Here is a 9,508-nt window from a genome sequence, read left to right as displayed (position 1 = left end):
ATTTGCTATTATTTTTACACTTTTTATCCCTTACAAGATATAGTTGATGTTCTATGCAAGGACATTAATATTTAAATGTGTGATGACTGACAAAACAATATTAAACACACTGTATAATCTGGAAGTGTTCTAGACTTTGCCCTTTCAGTTGCTTTCTACATCTGCTATTTACATATTTACTTGAGATGGAGCTGTTTTAATTTAACTTCCTGACTGATTTCTCTTTGGATGTAAGCATCAGTTCGGTTCAGTCATTCAGTTGTATCCAACACTTTGTGACCCCATGAACTACAGCACGCCAGACCTCCCTGTCCATCACCAACTCCCAGAGTTTACTCAAACTCATCTCCACTGAGTTGGTGATGACATCCAAACATCTTACCCTCTGCCATTCCCCAGTCCTCTTGCCTTCAATCTTTCTCAGCATCAGGGTCTTTTCCAATGAGTCAGTTCTTCATATCAGATGGCCAAAGTGTTGGAGTTTCAGCTTCAACATCAGTCCTTCCAAAGAAATCCCAGGGCTGATCTTCTTCAGAATGGACTGGTTGGATCTCCTTGCAGTTCAAGGGACTCTCAAGAGTCTTCTCCAACACCACAGTTCAAAAGCATCAATTCTTCAGTGCTAAGCTTTCTTTATAGTCCAACTCTCACATCCAGACATGACTACTAGAAAAACCATAGCCTTAACTAGAAGGACATTTGTTGGCAAAGTAACGTCTCTGCTCTTTAATATGCTGTCTAGGTTGGTCATAACTTTCCTTCCAAGCAGTAAGCATATTTTAACTTCATGGCTGCAGTCACCATCTGCAGTGATTTTGGAGTCCCCAAAAAATAAAGTCTGTCACTAGTTCCACTGTTTCTCCATCTATTTGCCATGAAGTGATGGGACCAGATGCCATGATCTTAGTTTTCCAAATGTTGAGCTTTCAACCAACTTTTTCACTCTCCTCTTTCACTTTCATCAAGAGGCTCTTTAGTTCTTATTTGCTTTCTGCCATAAGGGTGGTGTCATCTGCGTATCTGAGGTTATTGATGTTTCTCCCTGCAATCTTGATTCCAGCTTGTGTTTCATCCATCCTGGCATTTCTCATGATGTACTCTGCATACAAGCTAAATAAGCAGGGTGAAAACACACAAACTTAACGTACTCCTTTACCTATTTGGAACCAGTCTATTGTTCCATGCCTAGTTCTAACTGTTGCTTCTTGACCTGAATACAGATTTCTAAAGAGGCAAGTAAGGTGGGGTGATATTTCCATTTCTTTCAGAATTTCTCACTGTTTATTGTGATTCACACAGTCAAAGGCTTTGACATAGTCAATAAAGCAGAAATATATGTTTTTCTGGAACTCTCTTGCTTTTTCCATGATCCAGCGGATGTTGGCAATTTGATCTCTGGTTCCTCTGCCTTTTTTAAAACCACCTTGAACATCAGGAAGTTCACGGTTCACCTACTGTTGAAGCCTGGCTTGGAGAATTTTGAGCATTATTTTACTAGTGTGTGAGATGAGTGCAATTGTGCGGTAGTTTGAGCATTCTTTGACAATGCCTTTCTTTGGGATTGGAATGAAAACTGACCTTTTCCAGTCCTGTGGCCACTGCTCAGTTTTCCAAATTTGCTGGCATATTGAATGCAGCACTTTCACAGCATCATCTTTTAGGATTTAAATAGCTCAACTGGAATTCCATCACCTCCACTAGCTTTGTTCATAGTGATGCTTTCTAAGGCCCACTTGACTTCACATTCCAGGATGTCTGGCTCTAGGTCAGTGATCACACCATCGTGATTATCTGGGTCCTGAAGATGTTTTCTGCATATGTCTTCTGTGTTTTCTTGCCACTTTTTCTTAATATCTTCTGCTTCTGTTAGGTCCATACCATTTCTGTCCTATATCGAGCCCATCTTTGCATGAAATATTCCCTTGGTATCTCTAATTTTCTTGAAGAGATCTCTAGTCTTCCCATTCTGTTGTTTTCCTCTATTTCTTTGCACTGGTCACTAAGGAAGTCTTTCTTATCTCTCCTTGCTATTCCTTAGAACTCTGCATTCAAGTGGGTATATCTTTCCTTTTATCCTTTGCTTTTTGCTTCTCTTCTTTTCACAGATATTTGTAAGGCCTCCTCAGACAACCATTTTGCTTTTTGGATTTTTTTTTTTTTTCTTCTTAAAGATGGTCTTGATCCCTGTCTCCTGTACAATGTCACGAACCTCCGTCCATAGTTCATCAGGCATTCTGTCTATCAGATCTAGTCCCTTAAATCTTTTTCTCACTTCCACAGCATAATAACAAGGGATTTGATTTAGATCATACCTGAATGGTCTAAAGGTTTTCCCTACTTTCTTCAATTTCAATCTGAATTTGGCAATAAGGAGTTCATGATCTGAGCCACAGTCAGCTCCAACTCTTGATTTTGCTGACTGTGTAGAGCTTCTATATATGGTTTTTCCTGTGGTCATGTATGGATGTGAGATTTGGACTGTGAAGAAGGCTGAGCACTGAAGAATTGATGCTTTTGAACTGTGCTGTTGGAGAAGACTCTTGAGAGTCCCTTGGACCGCAAGGAGATCCAACCAGTCCATTCTGAAGATCAGCCCTGGGATTTCTTTGGAAGGAATGATGCTAAAGCTGAAACTCCAGTACTTTGGCCACCTCATGTGAAGAGTTGACTCATTGGAAAAGACACTGATGCTGGGAGGGATTGGGGGCAGGAGGAGAAGGGGACGCCAGAGGATGAGATGGCTGGATGGCATCACTGACTCAGTGGACGTGAGTCTGAGTGAACTCCGGGAGTTGGTGATGGACAGGAAGGCCTGGCGTGCTGCAATTCATGGGGTCGCAAAGAGTCAGACACGACTGAGCGACTGAACTGAACTGATAGAGCTTCTCCATCTTTGGCTGCAAAGAATATAATCATTCTGATTTTGGTGTTGACCATCTGGTGATGTCCATGTGTAGAGTTCTCTTGTGTTGTTGGAAGAGGGTGTTTGCTATGACCAGTGCATTTTCTTGGCAAAACTCTATTAGCCTTTGCCCTGCTTCATTCTGTACTCCAGGCCAAATTTGCCTGTTACCCCAGGTGTTTCTTGACTTCCTACTTTTGCATTCCAGTCCTCTATAATGAAAAGGACATCTTTTTTGGGTGTTAGTTCTAGAAGGTCTTTTAGGCCTTCATAGAACCATTCAACTTCAGCTTCTTCAGTATTACTGGTCAGGGCATAGACTTGGATTACTATGATATTGAATGGTTTGCCTTGGAAACGAACAGATGTCATTCTGTCATTTTTGAGATTGCATCCAACTACTGCATTTCAGACTTTTTTGTTGACTATGATGGCTATTCCATTTCTTCTAAGGGATTCTTGCCCACAGTAGTGTATATAATGGTCATCTGAGTTAAATTCACCCATTCCAGTCCATTTTAGTTTGCTGATTCCTAAAATGTCAATGTTCACTCTTGCCATCTCCTGTTTGACCACTTCCAATTTGCCTTGATTCATGGACCTAACATTCCAGGTTCCTATGCAATATTGCTCTTCTATCACCAGTCACATCCACAACTGGGTGTTGGTTTTGCTTTGGCTCTGTCTCTTCATTCTTTCTGGAGTTATTTCTTCATTGATTTCCAGTAGTATATTGGGCACCTACTCACCTGGGGAGTTCCTCTTTCAGTGTCCTATCTTTTTGCCTTTTCATACTGTTCCTGGGATTCTCAAGGCAAGAAAACTGAAGTGGTTTGCCATTCCCTTCTCCAGTGGACCACGCTTTGTCAGCTCTCTCCACCATGACCCGTCCATCTTGGGTGGCCCTACATGGCATGGCTCATAGTTTCATTGAGTGAGACAAGGCTGTGGTCCATGTGATCAGATTGGTTAGTTTTCTGTGACTGTGGTTTTCATTCTGTCTGCCCTCTCATAGAGAAGGATAAGAGGCTTATAGAAGCTTCCTGATGAGAGAGACTGAATGAGGGTGAAACTGGGTCTTGTTCTGATGGATGGGGACATTTTCAGTAAATATGTAATCCAATTTTCTGTTGATGGGTGGAGCTGTGTTCCATCCCCACTACTTACCTGGGGCCAAACTATAGTAGAGGTAATGTTAATGGGACCTCCTTCAAAAGATCCCATGCATGTACTGCTAAACTCACCGCCCCCCAACCTTGCAGCAGGCCATGACTGACCCATACCTCCATTAGAGACTCATGGACACTTCCAGGTAAGTCTGGGTCAGTCTCTTGTGGGTCACTGCTCCTTTCTCCTGGGTCCTGGTGCACAAGGTTCTGTTTGTGCCCTCCAAGAATCTATTTCCCAGTCCTGTGTAAGTTCTGGTAGCTCTATGGTGGGGTTAATGGTGACCTCCTCCAAGAGGGCTTATGCCATACCCAAGTCTGCCTCACCCAGAGTCCCCGTCTCTGTGGCAGTCCACTGTTGACCTGTACCTCCACAGGAAACCCTCAACACAGCTCTGTCTCTGTAGGGTCCCTGGGTCCTGGTGCACACAAGGTTTGTTTGAGCCCTCTTAGTGTCTCTAGAAGGAATGGGGTTTGATTCTAAAATGCGAATTCACCCCTCCTACCATCTTTCTGGGACTTCACCTTTGCCCTTGGTCATGGGATACCTCCTCACAGCCACTTCAGTGCTGCGTAGCTGTTGCTCCAGCACCTATCCTCTTACTGGGGTTTCTCTGATCTTGGACATGGGGTACCTCCTCATAAGCATGAGGAGATATAAGCATGAGCAATGGCAAAATGATTCAGCAATTTTTGCATATGAATAAGATGTCTATGAAATGTCTGTCATTTCTGTTGCTGCTAAGGCTGACTTGCTACTTTAGCTCTGGAAGTTGTGGAAAGGTGCTGGCATGGCCAGTGAAATATAGTCATTGGATTAATGAAGATGATTCTGGATCAACTTGTCACAAGGGGTCATGATCTGACTGTTTTGACATCTTCATTGCACTCTTATTGATCCCAACAAACCATCTGCTATTAAGTTTGAGGCTTTCCATGCATCTTTAGCTAACGATGATTACTGAAATTTTATCAAGCATTTTGTCAAGATGTGTGGATGGATGTGTCAAAACACTCATTTTGACACATTTCTCAATGCTGAAAAATGCAATTTTGGAATATTTTGATACTACTATGAAGTTTTGAGAAGATGTTGTTTCAAACAAGAAACGTATGACAAAGCTACAGGAATCAAGGTTCAAGGTTCTTCTTGCAGATGCCATTAATTCTTTTAATGTACAGTCTTCGTTTCACCCCTGGTTATTCAATTGAAAAATATAGTGGAAAAATTCCATTCCCACCATCCTAGATACCTGTTATTATGTCAGAACTAAATGACCATATGACATTATGGAAAGGCTAAAAAAATATGATATATGTATTTTATTTTGACTTCTGTTTCCAGGCATTTAATGTAAACAAATGGAGTCTGTTTTACAGTGAAGTGCTTAGGTAAGTTATCTTTTAGTTTTTAGGATGAGCTCTAACTTTTCTGGTGCCTCAGAAAGTGTGTTTGTATAGAATTCCAATAATTTTTCTCCTGTAAGTGTAAAGATGGAATGAAAATATAAAATGATCCACTGATCTCATAAGTAATACAGAAACACTTAAATTATATGGCAAAGTAGAACCAGAGATCAAATTGCCAACATCTGTTGGGTCATCAAAAAAGCAAGAGAGTTCCAGAAAAAATATCTACTTCTGCTTTATCGACTATACCAAAGCCTTTGACTGTGTGGATGACCACAAACTGGAAAATTCTTAAAGAGATGGGAATATCAGACCACCTTACCTGCCTCCTGAGAAACTTGTATGCAGGTCAAGAAGCAATAGTTAGAAGTGGATATGGAACAACAGACTGGTTCCAAATAGGGAAAGGAGTACATCGAAGTTGTATATGTTCACCCTGCTTATTTAGAAGGACTGATGTTGAAGCTGAAATTCCAATATTTTGGCCACCCGATGCAAAGAGCTGACTTATTTGAAAAGACCCTGGTGTCGGGAAAGATTGAAGGCAGGAGGAGAAGGGGACGACAGAGGATGAAGTGGTTAGATGGTATCACCAACTCAATGGACATGAGTTTGGGTAAACTCAGGGAGTTGGTGATGGACAGGGAGGCTGGGTGTGCTGCGGTTCATGGGGTCGCAAAGAGTCAGACACAACTGAGCGACTGAATTGAACTTAACTATTTAACTTATATGTAGAGTACATCATGAGAAATGCCAGGCTGGATAAAGCACAAGCTGGAATCAAGATTTCTGGGAGAAATATCAATAACCTCAGATATTCAGATAACATCACCTTTATGGAAGAAAGTGAAGAAGAACTAAAGAACCTCTTGATGAAAGTGAAAGAGAAGAGTCAAAAAGTTGGCTTAAAGCTCAACATTCAGGAAACTAAGATCATGGTATCCAGTCTCATCACTTCATGGCAAATAGATGGGGAAACAGTGGAAACAATGAGAGACTTTATTTTCTTGGGCTCCAAAATCACTGTACATGGTGACTGCATTCATGAAATTAAAAGACGCTTGATCCTTAAAAGAAAAGCTATGACCAAGCTAGACAGCATATTGAAACGCAGAGACAACTTGGCCAACAAGGTTCATCTAGTCAAAGCTATGGTTTTTCCAGTAGTCATGTATGGATGTGAGAGTTGGACTATAAAGAAAGATGAGCACTGAAGCATTAATGATTTGAATTGTGGTCTTGGAGAAGACTCTTGAGCATCCCTTGGATAGCAAGGAGATATAACCAGTCAGTTCTAAAGGAAATCAGTCCTGAATATTCATTGGAAGGACTGATGTTGAAGCTGAAATGCCAATAATTTGGCCACCTGCTGTGAAGAGCTGACTCATTTGAAAAGACCCTGATGCTGGGAGAGATTGAAGGTGGGAAGAGAAGGGGATGACAGAGGATGAGATGGTTGGATGGCATTACTGACTCAATGGACATGAATTTTAGAAAGCTCTAGGAATTGGTGATGGACAGGGAGACCTGGCGTGCTGCATTCCATGGGGTCACAAAGAGTTGGACACAACTGAGCAACTGAACTGAACTGAACTGAAAGTAGAAGCCTGTGGACCGTCACTAACAGAACATTTCAGGAAGTAACAAGCCACAAACTGAATAACTTGGAAATTCTCCAAGCAACTATATATCCAACTTACTAAATTTTTTTTAACTTAAAAAAAAAAATCAGGATGGGAGGAGCTAAGATGGCGGAGGAGTAGGATGGGGAGAACACTTTCTCCCCCACAAATTCATCAAAAGAACATTTAAACGCCGAGTAAATTCCACAAAACAACTTCTGAATGCCGGAAGAGGACATCAGGCACCCAGAAAAGCAACCCAAGTCTTCGAAAGGAGGTATGAAAAAATATAAAAGACAAAAAAAGAGACAAAAGAGGGAGGGACAGAGCTCCGTCCTGGGAAGGGAGTCTTAAAAAGACAGAAGTTTCCAAACACCAGGAAACCTCCTTATTGCCAAATCTGTGCCAAGCCTTGGAAGCACAGAGGGCAACATAACAGGGAGGAAAAATAAATAAACAATTAAAACCTGCAGATTAGGAGCCCTACGGTAACTCCCCCAGCGGAGAAGCAGCGCAGATGCCTGCATACGCCACTAGCAATCAGGGGCTGGGCAGGGAGGCGTGGCACGGGCTGCACCACTTAGAGTAAGGATCTGGCCTGAATAACCCGAGCGCTATCTGAGCAAAATAATTTGGGCTAGCAAACCAGACTGTGGGATATCTACCACGCAAAAAGCCAGCCCTAACCTAAGACACCGCCAGGCCCATGCATGGAACAAAGGACTGAACAGAGATAGCCGGCTGCATACCATCCCCCTCCGGTGACAGACAGCCAGAGCCGGAAGAGGGCATTCGCTGCCCCAGAGAGACATTATCTATAAAACTGTAAGCAGGCTTCTTTGCTAACTAAAACTTCTTGGGGGTCTGGACAGTCAATATCTGCCTGAGAAGGTGCGCCGGTTGCACACCTAGATAACCGGGCGGCAGGGAGGCGATAAGTCGCAGCAATCGCGTGCGCCAAACACCTCATCACCTGAGCTGCTGGGAACTGGGAAGGGCACAAAACGCAGGCCCAACCAAGTCTGGGCCTCTGAGGACTACCCTGAGCGGCTTGGACCTGGGAGGTGCAGGCAGCCCAGGGCCAGCCACGGATGGTTCCTGGCGGAGTAACCTAGAGCCTGAGCAGTGTGGGCAGGGAGGCTACACGCGCCGTGAGCGGGGGCAGACCCAGTGTGGCTGAGGCACTGCGAGCACATGCCAGTGTTATTTGTTTGCAGCATCCCTCCCTCCCTCCCTACAGCACAAATGAACAAGTGCGCCTAAAAAAAAAAAAAAAAAAAAGTGTCCTCCACCGTCCCCTTTGTGTCAGGGTGGAAACCAGACACTGAAGAGACCAGCAAACAGAAGAAGCTATAACAGAGGGAACCGCCTTGGAAGCTACATGCAATAGATTAAAACCCTGTGGTTAGTACCAACTACGTAGGAAGGGGCCTATAGATCTTGAGAAATATAAGTCAGACCAAAGAACTAGACAAAAATGAACTGAACCCACAATATTCACAACAAAACCAGAGAAAGTCCTAGATATATTTTTACTATTTTTACGATCATTCTTTCTTTCTTTCTTTCTTTAATTTTTAAAAAAAATTTTACGTCCTCTATTATTCCTTTAATTTTCACTTTTATAACCTATTACTTTGCAAAAAAAAAAAAAAGACCCTTTTTTTTTAACACAAACTTCATATATACATTTTCTATAATTTTTTTGACCTTGTTTTTTTTTTTCTTCTTCTTTTCTTTAATATTGTATTTTTGAAATTCCAAACTCTACTCTAGATTTTTAATTTTAGCTTTTTGGTATTTGTTATCAATTTTGTACCTATAGTTTTTTTTTTAATAATTTCTGTGACTTTTTTATTTCTCTGTTTCTATCTCTTCTTCATTTATATAACATTGTATATCTGAAATTCCAAAATCTACCCTAGATTTTTAATTTATGCTTTTTGGTATTTGTTATCAATTTTATACCTGTATTTTCTTTATAACTTTTGCGACTTTGTTTTTGTTTGGTTTTTTTTTTCTCTCTTTCTTTTTCTTCTTCTTTTTTTTAACATTGTATTTTTGAAATTCCAAACTCTACTCTAGATTTTTAACTTTTGCTTTTTGGTATTAGTTATCAATTTTGTACCTACATTTTCTTTATAATTTTCGTGACCTTGTTTGCTTTTTTTTCTCTCTTTCTTTTCCTTCTTCTTTTCTTTAACATCGTATTTTTGAAATTCCAAACTCTACTCTAGATTTTTAATTTTTGCTTTTATGTATTTGTTACCAATTCTGTACCTTTAAGAACCCAATCCTCAGTACCCATTGTTCACTAGGGAGCGAGATTACTGGCTTGACTGCTCTCTCTCCCTTTGGACTCTCCATTTTCTCCACCAGGTCGCCTGTGTCTCCTCCCTAACCCCTCT

At 41.4% G+C, this 9,508-nt stretch overlaps 1 pseudogene; it reads left to right on the top strand.

Moving 5' to 3' along the window:
* Positions 1-4,776: 4,776 nt before the first annotated feature.
* On the top strand, positions 4,777-5,464 carry LOC113894640 (annotated as a pseudogene).
* Positions 5,465-9,508: the final 4,044 nt, after the last annotated feature.

The sequence above is a fragment of the Bos indicus x Bos taurus genome, chromosome 6, assembly GCF_003369695.1.
Source record: "Bos indicus x Bos taurus breed Angus x Brahman F1 hybrid chromosome 6, Bos_hybrid_MaternalHap_v2.0, whole genome shotgun sequence".
In the NCBI taxonomy this organism is placed as follows: Eukaryota; Metazoa; Chordata; class Mammalia; order Artiodactyla; family Bovidae; genus Bos; species Bos indicus x Bos taurus.
The sequence above is the reverse complement of the archived record's forward strand: the minus strand, read 5'-3'. Positions and strand labels throughout refer to the sequence as shown.